Source organism: Colossoma macropomum, unplaced genomic scaffold (assembly GCF_904425465.1).
Source record: "Colossoma macropomum unplaced genomic scaffold, Colossoma_macropomum, whole genome shotgun sequence".
Lineage (NCBI taxonomy): Eukaryota > Metazoa > Chordata > Actinopteri > Characiformes > Serrasalmidae > Colossoma > Colossoma macropomum.
In genome coordinates this window covers 28,393-41,268 of record NW_023495356.1, presented here as the reverse complement: position 1 = coordinate 41,268, position 12,876 = coordinate 28,393, and the positions used below count along the sequence as shown (strand labels likewise).

General features: G+C 37.8%; 1 protein-coding gene across 1 annotated transcript in view; it reads left to right on the top strand.

Annotated features, from left to right (window-relative positions):
- The first annotated feature begins 6,174 nt into the window (after positions 1-6,174).
- LOC118801880 (NLR family CARD domain-containing protein 3-like) overlaps positions 6,175-12,876 on the top strand; it is a 32,016-nt gene continuing 25,314 nt past the window's right edge. Inside the window, exon 1 of the mRNA XM_036562273.1 lies at positions 6,175-6,301. The gene's annotated coding sequence lies outside the window, so the exon portion shown is untranslated. The remainder of the gene's footprint in view (positions 6,302-12,876) is intronic.

Sequence of the window (12,876 nt, the reverse complement as noted above, 5' to 3'; positions counted from 1 at the left end):
GGCTTTTTTCCAGAATAACTTCTTGACCAATATGGCTGCTTCAGCTGTGCTTCGTATCATCTTAGGAGAAAATGACTCTGCAAAAGTAACCCTGCCTTTGGGAATACCAGGCTCTGTTGAGGAACTTAAAAGTGAGATAAGGAGACAATGTGAGGTGTTGGGAGACTTTAGACTGCAATACAAAGACGCTGATTTTGATGAATTTATCAACCTGACCTCCACATCAGACATTCAGAACAAGGCTACATCAAAGTAATTTACTTCCCAAGTGCCTTATCTTCAAGTAGCCCTTGCCTCTCACCACAGACACCCAGCCAGGATGAGAACAGATCCATGTCATCTGACACTGACATTCTCTCATCTCCGTCGACATCTTCATCGTCATCTTCACCATCGTCATCATCCCTCAGATGTGAGCCATGGCCAGATGACTTTCCTGTGCCCATGTTTGTCTATGATGTAGAGATCCAACTCCAGCGTGCAAATAGTGACTTTGAAAGTAACGGTATCCTCTTCTGTCCTAGTCCAAAAATGAAGTCTGACTTCAATGCTCGGCATCACAAATTATCAAATATAAAGCTTCCCTCAGATGCTGAATTTCATGCTGTAGCTGAAGCACTAATGAAGAAGCACCCATGTTTAAGGGAGCAGATCTCCAAATCAGGTGAAGAAACCTAGAAGAGCAGAGGTGAACTACTATCCAGACTATCCTGTGGGACATACCAAAGAGAGCCTAGAGCAAGAGAGGCTGTCACTATTGTCTGAGGTGAAAAAGACAAACAACCAGCAGGTGGTCAAGGAGAAGATGGAAAGGACTTTTGCTTACAGGCGGCATGAGGTGATTGAAGACAAGCCTTTCATTGCAGATTTTCATTGCAGAAAGATGGCCAGCTCTCTTTTCTGAACGTGAGGTCAGTCCATGTTGTGTTGATAAATAACTATTTTTTGAGGTTTACGGGGATGGCCTTTTAAAGGAATGTTCACATGAAAATTACAATGACAATTGTAATTATCAAAATATTCTAATACAGTATTAACGTTTTTCCATGTGATGCCATTGGGGGGGGCGGGGGAGTGGGTAAAAAAAATCACTGTGGCAAGTTTGTCCAAAGTCTGGTCACTTGGGTGGTCATTGAAACTGGGTCAGAAGATCATACCAGGAAATTATCATAGCTTCCATGAAAATGATAGCTTTGGGGAAGAATAATTATTTGTAAAAGGTGTCCTCATCCTGGACAAATGATTACTGTATTGGTTTATAGTTTAGAAGGGCGCATACTACCTGTTTATGTACCACTCTAGCAGTGTTTTTAACTAAAATGAAATGGGAAGTAAAAATACTATTTGTTTTTTTGGGTAATTACATTCATGTGTTTATTAATCCATAATTTGCTGTGGAACACGAACCATTTTTATTTTTTCTGTCATTGTTAAATGTTTGTAGGTGGAAGCAGAGTTTGCACGCATCACTACTGTCCCACTAAGATCCAAGTTCATGCAGCAGCTAGATCACCACTCTTCCCAGCTGATAAAAGTTTTGCGAAGAAAAGGAGGAGCTGCTGGACAAAAAATTAGGAATATCTTTGCAGAAAAGGTGTGTTTCTAACAAGTGTTCAGGAATATTTTGCAGATTCAATTTACTTTATTATTATTGTGCAGTTGTATTACTTCTGTATGCGACAAAATGATATCTGGTGGATGAACATATTTATTCAGACAGCTGTTCACACGATTTAAATATTCTTGATTTCTTTATCTAGTGCCCTTGTACACTGATGGTTGGAACTATTTGCATATCCGTTTATACTTAAATGCAGAAAATCTGACTATTATGTACTGTAAATGTGTCTGTTAGAACAGAAACATTTTACCTTGATCTCCCAACTAAATGCTAAGATCATTTGAGTCATCTTGGGGTCTGTTTACACCTGGCATTAACAAGTGTTTTGTATCCGGAGAGTATCTGGATATACTTACGGATTCTGTTTACCCTTGTCAGTAAAATGCGTCCCCAGAGTGAACACACAAGATCCGATTTTACTTCTCCGTAAAAAGCACACCACTGCGTACGTTTGTTTTTCTACCTGTAAACAACAGTTTCTCATCAAAATTATCCTTCTCATTGAGCCTGTGAGCAGTTTAGAATAATAGTGTGGGTTCTCCAATGCAGTGGAACAGTAGAAGGTCCTAATATTCCAGTAATGGCTGAATCAGAAAACCTGACGATCTATTTAAACCACAAGGGAAAAAAGTTACTGCTCTCATCTACTGGTAAGCGCAAGCACGGACACACACACACAGCCGAGCAAGAGAGAGAGGGCGTGAGGGATAGAGAAGCCAAGATCTACAGTAATAGTTACTCGTATTAATGTTTTTTCGACCAACGTATGTCCACTTGCCTGACAGAATCCGATCACAGAAGACGAATTCTGTTTATACTTGTATTAAATGTTGACTGGATCTGTCTCGGACCACCTCCAAATGTGGTTTGAGTGATCCAATCGTAAACTGTTCACAATGCATCTTGGTGTTTACACCTTGCTTTTCATGTGGACAAGCAACACCGAACATGATCTGATCACCAAAAACGCATGTTAATGCCAGGTGTAAACAGGCCTTCGATGACTGTGTCCTGATTCTGATGGGCACCTTATTCATTCTGTTTCAAGTTTTCATGAACACTACTTAACATACTGTATCTTTTATTAATTCAATAAGTACCTTTCTACAATACGTTGTTTATTGTACTGTAACTTGCAATATATAATTATTTGCTAATTATAACTAGTTACCACAAGTAATTATGAAACACTTACATTACAGGTGCTTGTGTTATTAGAATGTGTGTCCCAAATCATGCCACAATAATATGTGGCCAAACACTGCCTGTAAATTGGCATGACAGTTTGCTTGTGTGGTGATGCATCTCTGCTGTTAAATGCTGCACAATACAACATTATAACCACTTATACATTTCTCTTGTTCTTTGCTGCAGAATGACGCCATTGAAACAAAAAGAGCTTGCATACTGAAGGCAATGATTGTTTACCTCAACGAAGACCCTGAAAACCTCATAAGGGAGTATCTTGTAAGTATTTTGGCCTCTTTCGCTCTTCGCTTTTTCCACAGAATTACTTTTTCTGTCTGTGCTTGTTGGGGCTGTTTCTAAACAAACTAACATGAATAAACTCAAAATAAAGGAACATCACCCAGTGCAGTGGTGTGACTCATTGGCTTGTTTTTGATAGCTTTTGGGCAACAGTGGCGGTCTATGGTACAGAAAAATAAGATATACCAGGCTTTGATTACACACACACAATGCTTGTTAGTAGATCAGTTAATTGTTGGTTTGACTCCAAACATATTTGTTGACAATAAGAAAAATATAGAAAATTGCCATGCTTGCTTCAGCTGAGAGAAGAGATACTTGCCACACTTGCATATTAAAATCATAACATTATTAGCAGCAGTTTCTGGAATATTCGAAGGTATGATTTATGGATGTTCTGTTGACAACAGGTTTTTTTTGTGGCTTGTGCATGTTTTGGCTTAAGGTCTATTTGTTCTATTTTTGAGGATGTTGGGGACAACCAGGAGATGGAGCAGACAATTCTAGGAATCTTTGCCATAAAGAAGGAAGGTGCAGAACCTACAGATGAGCTGGAAGATGTTGGAATAATCATCAAAGGTGTGGAAGTGCTTCGCGACCTTGGTAACGTTGCAAATGCAGTCGCTGTTTTATTTGGCCTCATGTACACATTGGACTTGAGCTGCCCAACCAATCTTAAGTACACATTTGAGGTTCTACAAAAACTTGTGATGGAACTGGATGGCAGACATCTCTCAAGAAGGGCTCAAGTGCTAAAAAACAAACTGTTTGAAGGGACAATGTAGACATGAAATTGCAAGTGAGTGTGGAGCCTTTTAGTTGAATGCTCTGAGGTGACAGGGAAGGAGGCTTGGAGCTAGGGCAATCAAAATAAACAATCTTTTTGGATCCATATGTTGAACTGTCATGATTATTCGTTGTAAGATGTGACATGCTCTTTGTTTCTAATGCTTGATGTCTGAATGTTTTAACAGACTTAATGTTCACAAAAGAGAGACGGGATGAGCTTAACAGTTAAAAACTATGTTGGGTTGCATTTTTATGTCCATAAAAAAATGGATATAAAAAAAAATAACAGAATGGTGTAAATGAGTGGGCAATAAGAGATTTACTGGAAAAATAGCAAGAATATGAGGGTAAGAGAAACTTTGTGACGTACAGCGATATTGAGTGAGCTTGGAGCAAAAGCCATTGGCACCAAATTAAGATGCATATTTTGCATTACTGTTTGTGATCTCTTTAGCGTGACATGTTGGTTTAAACATGTACTGTTTTGATAATGTTCTGGCTGTGTGATGCACTTTCTGAATTTTTTTTTGTTGTTGTTTTTGGTTTTAACACTACTAAAGTGGCAAGGGAAAAATGATTTTTTTATTTAGTTATTTTATTTTGAAATATTTCCTATGTGACATTACATTGGTTCACTCTTTATTTGAATATTGTTTTCTGTTTACCCTAATTTCATATTGACATAAAGAGATTTTAGATTTTCAATTGAAATTTCCAGTGAAAATGTATTTTGCAAACTAAAAAACTTAGTGGGGATCTGAATTTACAGTTTTCTTAAATTAAACTTTTTTTCAAAAGTTATTTAAATATTAATTTTCAACTGTTTTCATTCTGCCCTCTGTTGGAAAGCTTACGTTTTTGGTCTGGGCAAGTCCCATTCTGTTGATACAGCTACAGTGATTGATTTCAATTTACTGTGTGGATTTTTTTTTGACAGGTTTAGTAAGTGTACTTAAAATTACTACCATTGTTAAAATGAAAAACAGCTAAGTAAAATGAAATTCAGTAGTTGCCCCAATTATTTAAGCCAGTTAGGTTGGAAGGATGAAGTATAGTTTAGTTAATCTTATTAAACACAGTTGAGTATCGGTGGTCCAACATCGTTACATTTACATAAGTGAGTTAAGTCGGTATAATGAAATATCTCTCTGTTGTCATTAATCAGCACAATTAAGTAAAACAAAAGAAAAAGCACTTTGTTGAGTTTATGTTGGTCAGTTTAGTTGGCTACACACAAACCTATTAATTAAAACCAAGCTAACCATATTACAGTCATGTTGGTTTACTAAGTTGGTATTTGATGTTTAATAATATGATTTAATTATATCTAACACAACTCAGTTTAGTGGAAATTGTTGATATAACTGGATTAAGTAAATCCAACAAATTATTTTTTTGAGTGTAGTGCTGTTGTAGCTGATCAGGCATGTTTGGGGTCTGAAGTTTGCTTCTTTAGCTTTAGCACAGGAGCTACGAGGCTAATGTAGCTAATATAATGTCCCACCAATTAGCATGGTGCTAACTGCATGTCTAAATCATCACCTCAGACTGTGTGTTAAGCTACATGAGCATCTAGATATTGAGATCCAGATACGGCTGGATGATTTAATCACACTGTCATGATATCAGAGCTGATAACACCATATAATACAACACACACTGAACAGTACTGCCCCCACTTTGTTGGTGCCTTTTAAAGAAATTCCTACACCTGATTAATCCCACTTTACGCCCTGATTAAAACTGTAGCTGTGATAAAAATAATAGCAATAAAAACAAAAAAGAATCTTTAGTGCTTTTAATTTTAGTTGCAGCATCTTTTGTGGAACAGAATAGAAAACAATAGAAATGAATCAATTAATTATCAATGAATAAAAATAATAATTTTGTTAAAAACTTCAGTTCATCATTAGTTTGGACACAAACTTTAGGAATCACCTGTGGGGGAAATTTGAATGGACCTACGTTATCAGTGTCACCCTTAAGGCGACAGGTTGATTTATTTTTAATAAGGCGCATCTATGAATTCATATATTGAGGCCACAAATATTGACTTAACTCGTGGCCTCGTGTATTAGTTTCGCCTTATTAAAAATAATCACCATTTTCAGCTCCCGGGCTCCGCAGGATCAGAGCACACAGACTTCATCTGTGAGGGAAAGTTGAGTGGACCTGAGTGATCATAGCACGCAGACTTCATCTGTGAGGGAAAGTTGAGTGGACCTGAGTGATCAGAGCACGCAGACTTCATCTGTGAGGGAAAGTTGCGTGGACCTGAGTGATCAGAGCAGCGCTTCCTCAGTGAAGACCAAACCGAAAGTAACTCTGAGGAAAGTGACGGTAACATGTCGCCATCATAGTCCGAGAGAAGATCCCCCAGATCAGCGCTCTGGACTCAACACGGTGAGATTATTCAGCACAGAAATGAGGAATACTGACTGAGATTAAAGCAGGACCGGGTGTTGGTGTTTCCTCCCGGTTTAAACCCGTTTTAATCCGAACTCAGAACTGGACTAAACTCCTCCTCCGAGCTACAAAATGTCTGCCGGCCAAAGACGGTGACGCAGTTCTTATTGAGCTGAAAGGACTGAAAGGTTTCAGTATAAACAGGTTTAACTGTAGAGAAACGCTGTAAAGCTGGATTTACTGAAGGATCCGCGATCAGCGCTGCTTCACATTCAGCTCTGCTCCTGTTTTAGTCCGATAAACACCAGACTGACTGATTACTGTAGAGCCCGCTCGCGGAAGGAGCGGCTGCGCGCTCGAGACACCTCGATCCTCCATTTTCTCGTGTTGACGCCGCAAAAAATCACCCGGGTTTATAAATATACATATATAAATATATACATTTTAAACGGATTTTATGGATAAATGAGCCGCAGTCAGGAGAGAGAGAGGAAAATAAACACACAAATCATCAATCAGTAAGTAAATAAATAAATCATAAGTTTTAAAAGTCTTGGCTAATGCAAATAGTGACGTGCCTGGGGCGCGTGAGAGAGAGAGAGAGAGAGAGAGAGAGAGAGAGAGTAATTTTTATTAATAAATCTTTAACTAATCATTATTAGTATGAACAGATAATTAATCTGAGTTTGAACCTTTACAGTTGTTTACAGATGATGGTCCACATAGTTGTTTATGAGTGTATTCATATTTATAAATGACAGTTTGCAGTCGTATGTAAAAGTTTGTGCACCCCTGGTCAGATTCCATGTTGTTGATGTTCTGAGTGTAAATAAGTTACAGATCATCTACAGAGACTCAGTACTGCACATTTTAATACACAACTGCTGATTATTTGCTGAATTTAACAGACAGGGTAAAAAATTAAATATAAAATGTGATCTGGGCAAAAGTAATACAGGTTTAAAATGTTTTCATGTTTAATGTTTAAATTAAAATGGTCAGTCTCATAAAGCTTATGATTATAAGTTTATCACTGAGGATTTGGTCAGGGGAGTAAAATTTTAGAGCACATGTAGAAACACACACTGTTGTGATGCTTTGCTTTATTTGATAATGTTATATTCTTTTTAATTATATAATAGAAGACGGCCTATTTTCTCAGCCACTGCTTGTGGAAGATAAACAACATTCAGATTAAAATATTTCACAAATATGAAATATTTCGAGTCACTATCAAAGTCAGTCTTTACATCAGTGCAAAACTAGGATATGCAAATGAAGACAGCTGTTCATCAGCATGCAGCTTAATACCTGTACCAAAAAATAAAAAGAGTGCAACCAAATCATGTGCTGCTGTGACCATCTGAGACAGTTGATAGCACCAGTATGACCAGTGGAAAGTTAGCAGCTGGCAACTTTACATAAACATATTCATGACTGAAAAACCCAATAAATAATAAAATTTTGACTGAAACACAACCAGAGGGCTCACAGCGCCCCCTTCTGAAGGTGCAGGGAAAAACTTCGCAGGGCTGAGTTGGCGACCTCAGGAAGTTGGTCACTTAACTTTTAAAGTTCAGTAGATACACCTGGAAAAATCTGTAGATCTGTAAAAATGAGTAGGTGCTTAATTACATGGACAGATGAAGTAGATTACAATTACGAGTAAGATATGCTGTCAATAATGACTGTAATATGATTTAGTATCATACAAAGAGACATGACACGATATCTAACAACAGCTTAATATAACACCTGCTTTATCCCAAAATTATATATATATATATATATATATATAAACCACGAGGGATGAAAAATAAGCCGAGAGGAAGTCATGATACACAGGAGACTGTACTGTTACATACAGTATTCAAAACTGGGCTCTAATTCTAATTTCATTTGTCCAAATTATTCACATTTCATTCATACCTGGTGTGGAAAAATATTTATGGAATATTCACATTCCCATAAGACTTCGCTCTGGGAGCGTGAAAGCACTGTGGGAAGAAAACTGAACAGAGAAAAAGACACTGATGAATCTAATTTAACACCACATGAGACAGAACATAAACACACAGGCCATCACTACTACTGTTACACCATGAGGCTCACTAACCCCCCGTGCAGCTAATGGTGGCTAACCTAATTTCACTGCGTTACTGAGCTAAAACGTCAACTAGCTGGGCTAATGTTTAATGCAGTTTATAAGCTTAGATAGAATGGTACCACTTTAAAATAAGACTATCCTTATAAAACGTTTATGAATGGTTTACAATCAGCTTATTAATGGTTATTAATTAGGCCATAAACACCTTAAAAATCATTATTAAGCAGTTATAACAAAAAAAGGGCACCAGTGATCTGTTATTGGCCTAATAGTGAACCTGCATTCATTTATATACACACTTAAAACGGATGTTTTTTAAGGGTTCTTTAGTAAAAAAATGGTTCTATGTAGAAACATGAACACTCCAAGTACCCGTTGCATGATTAAAGGGTTCTTCGCATCATGAAAGGGTTCTTTAGAGTAATGGAGAATGTGCTGAAAAGGGTTCTAAATAGCACCAAAAAGGTTCTGCTATTGTTGTGATGTCAGGCTTGTTACAATAGAAGAACTCTTTTTGGTGCTATATAGAACCCTTTTTAAAAAGGTTCTATTCTCCATCAATCTGACAAACCATTTCATGATGGGAAGAACCCTTTAATCATGCACAGGGGTCTTTGAGTGTTCATGGTTCTATATAAAAAACAAATTCCTTTACTAAAGAACCCTTAAAGAACCATCATTTTTAAGTGTGTAGATAAACTGCAGTTCATGCAGTTTTCCCCTTTTATTAATGTGTTATAACTGTTTACTGATGATCTTTAAGGTGTTTATGACCTGATTAATAACCAATAATAATTCATTCTAAACCATTCATAAACCACTTATAAGGGTCGTCTTATTCTAAAGTGGTACTGATAGAACTGAGCCTGATAAAAGTCTGTCTAGGGAGTTCTGGCCTTACTTTGTGCGTCAATCTTACTGTTTACTGAAAGCCGTGTCCGAGTCTAAATCGGAGCTGCCCGAGTCCACCGTGTTGGCTGGGTTAGTCCTGATTTCCAGTGAATATTCTCAGAAAGCTTTGTTTAGTGAGAGAGAATGTTATGGTTACATAAACTAAGTGTTCTTTAATTGTTAAACAAAGGAATAAAAGTTAGTACAACTCAAAGAACTTTGCTCAGGAATAGTTGTACGTTTTAGTACAACAAATGTTCTTAGATATTTATTTTAGCACCGACAAAAAAATCTCAGTCAGTAGATTGAGTGAAGTTTTTTGTTGTTGTTGCGCTAAAATGTTTTATAGTCTAAGTGCTTTGAGGATTCTGCCCCAGTTTTCAATACAGTTGTTCAAAAAAGATGAACGTTTCAAAAAAATTACCTCCAGCAACCTCAACCCCCCACCACCACCACCACTTCTCTCCTTATATCTGTTCTCTTTCTGAGATTCTTTTAGGTTCTTTCATGGTTTATTACTGATTTATCCATCTAGTATTGATGTAGCTGATCAGCCAAGACATGTTTGAAGTGTGAAGTTTGCTTCTCTAGTTTTAGCACTGGAGCTATAAGGCTAATGCAGCTAACTTGTAATGGAAGTCGGGACAGAGGAGGAACAACAAGCCTAGGAGGACGCATATATATATATATATATATATATATATAAACCATTACTTACATTCGGTCTGAAATGCTGTTATTAAAATAAACCTAAGATTTCAAAAACAGCCACTGTAGTCAGCTCCCATTTAATTTCTGCACTTCATTTATTTTGTTTAGCTTTGTGCTGCATTTGAACAGTCATGTGTGTTGAGTTTTCATGTTCCCCCCATGTCTGCGTGGGTTTTTTGTTATGGACTGAAATCTTGTCTCGTGTACGAGACCCTCGAGACTGGCACCAAAGAACTTCTATAACCCAGGCGATGGCAGGTGGTTACTGGAAAGATGTGTGGCTATATGTGGTCCATAAAAACCTAACAGTGAATCAGCTCATAAAACAGTAAGTCTAACTGCGTAAATTAAAATGGGTTCATGAACTGCAATGTTGTAACAATGAACCGCTTAAACTCCTTAGAACTTATTTGAAGTGTTTGGACCACTAGTCTGTGTGGTTCCTCGCTTTTCTCGATGTCTAACATGAATTATTGAGCTAAATTATACCATTCTCAGTGTCCAATGCTGCAGACAGGGAGATCCGTCTAAGGGCTGAGACACTGAGAATGGTTTAATTTAGCTCAATAATTCATGTCAGAGTTTATTTACTTCTTAACCAGACACAAACTTGAAGATCTCTAAATCTGAGGAATGCTGACACTACCTAACATCACTCATCCTGTCTGTGACATTAAGTAAGGTAACGTTAGCTAGCTAACCTAGCTAACTACAACACTGGGAACGAGCTAACGATTTACCTTCATAATATCATAAATAAACTGCTCAAAAAAGAATTTATATCCCTTACCGAGTTTTGCACGTTTGATGCTCGATAGCTCTTCCACAATTCTGACCACATCGTCCTGCCTAAAGCGGGAGTTCAGCCAAAGATGATGAACAATGAAACGCAGCCATATTCTTAGTGGAGCGGCGCAGAAATACATTTACACATAACCTCCCCCGGAACTTGACCCCTCCTCCGTGCGTGAAAAACACCAGTGGAGACAGCGGCAGTGAAAAACTCCCTCAGAGCAGCATAAAGAAACCTTGAGAGGAACCGAGACTCAGAAGGGGAACCCATCCTCCTCTGGACCACACTGGACAGCAAACAGCGCTAGAGTCAAATATTAGAATATAAAACGGGAAAAAAGGCGGAGCAATGGGTAATCAGACAGTCTGAGTTCAGAGCAGCAGGGTCAGTTCAGGAGGGTGAGGACTGGACAGTGGTGGACAAAAATAATCATATTAACTTTAAAATGTAAACTGTCTGTTCATTCAGGTTCACTGAGTGTAACAGTGATGTGAGGAAACGAGCTAAGAATTTTAAGCACGGCTTTATTGTAGGAGCAGAATTTTTATTTTTACTTTCTGTTTCAGTTTCTTGTTCTGTTTGTTTGTTTTGATGGTTTATTTCATCACAGCTGATCATCAAAGCTGAATCTTAATGCTAAATAAAAAGTAACTGAACATTTTAGAGGTAAATTAAAACTCTGAGTGATGATCTGTCAGAGTATTCAGCTCTACAGTGAACTGATCTGAGCCCAGATCTTTACAGGCCCAGCCAGTGTCCTCCCATCTGTCCACTACAGAGAGGAGAAGGAAAAGCGTTTATCTTCTAAATTACGTTTCCACCAGGTGCATGATGGGAAATAATCTAAAAATGTAGTTGCAGTCCTGCAGATATTGACCCTGCAGGATCCCCAGACTCTGAAAAATCACAGTGTGTGGCTGAAACTCTGTGACAGTGTGTTCAGATGTGAGTCTGTCAGTCTTTAAAGTGTTTTCAGAGTTTCTGCTGTACAGTCAGTATAAGATGCTGTTATGGATGTTATCAGTGCTGCTCATGCTGTCTGTGTGATGCTGTGCTGGACTGTGGGCTGGTTAGTGGGTTGTGTTCCTGACCCTGAACTCAGAGTGTGTGTCTGGTAGTGACCGGCTCTGCTTCCACACTGTTCAGCAGCTCTAACAGTGGTTCTCCACTGCTGCTGTGTCCAATAACAGAGCATTCACTTACAGTACTGGGCTTCCCGCGTCTCCTTCTGTGTCCAGACGTCTCAGTATGTTTCAGTTTCATATTGATAAGAGGTTCTCTAAGTATATATATAGGTGTATAATTTGATCTGGGCTTCTAAAGTAGTGATTGTAAGCAGAGCACCAGTAAAATAAACAGGTTGTGAATGAGTGTTCATGTGCAGTAGCGCTGTTCAGCCAGCAGAGGGAGTAAGAGGACTGAGTTGGTGACTTCAGGAAGTTTTTCACTTAAGTTTATGAGTTCAAACTGAAGGCCTGTCTCTATTATTCACAGTTTTCCACTGAAAAATGATTGTGGTTAAATTTTCAGACAGAGGTAAAATATTGTCTATTTCAAAAAATGATCAGCTTAAAGTCCTAAAATAAATACATTCTCAAAAATGTAATGATTTATTAACTGTGCTCAACTCTGAAAATGTAATAAATTACCAATAATGTAATTCGGTTTTACATCATCAGAAAAACATTCTTACATTATGAGGTGAAATAGTTGTTATTACTTGTAGCGATTCTGTAGTTTTATTATATCATCTATTATATTATTTTATTAGGTTTTGCAAGGAGAAACACTATTTTTTCTTTTAGCCACCTTACAATAAGACAAACCCTTATAAAGTTATTTATGCATGTGTAAAATGGGCGTCAGTGAGCTGTTCTGTCTTATGAATATGTGATGAAGCTGTATCAGGTTTAGTGCTGACTGATGGAGAAGACTGAATAATCAGCATCCGGAGTTTCAGCAGTATGAATGAATGTGGGCTCACTATCTGCAGGTAACAGGTCATTGTTGCCTTTCTTATATGTGTGTTATAACTGTTTATGAATGAGCTTTAAGGTGTTTGTTTCCTTA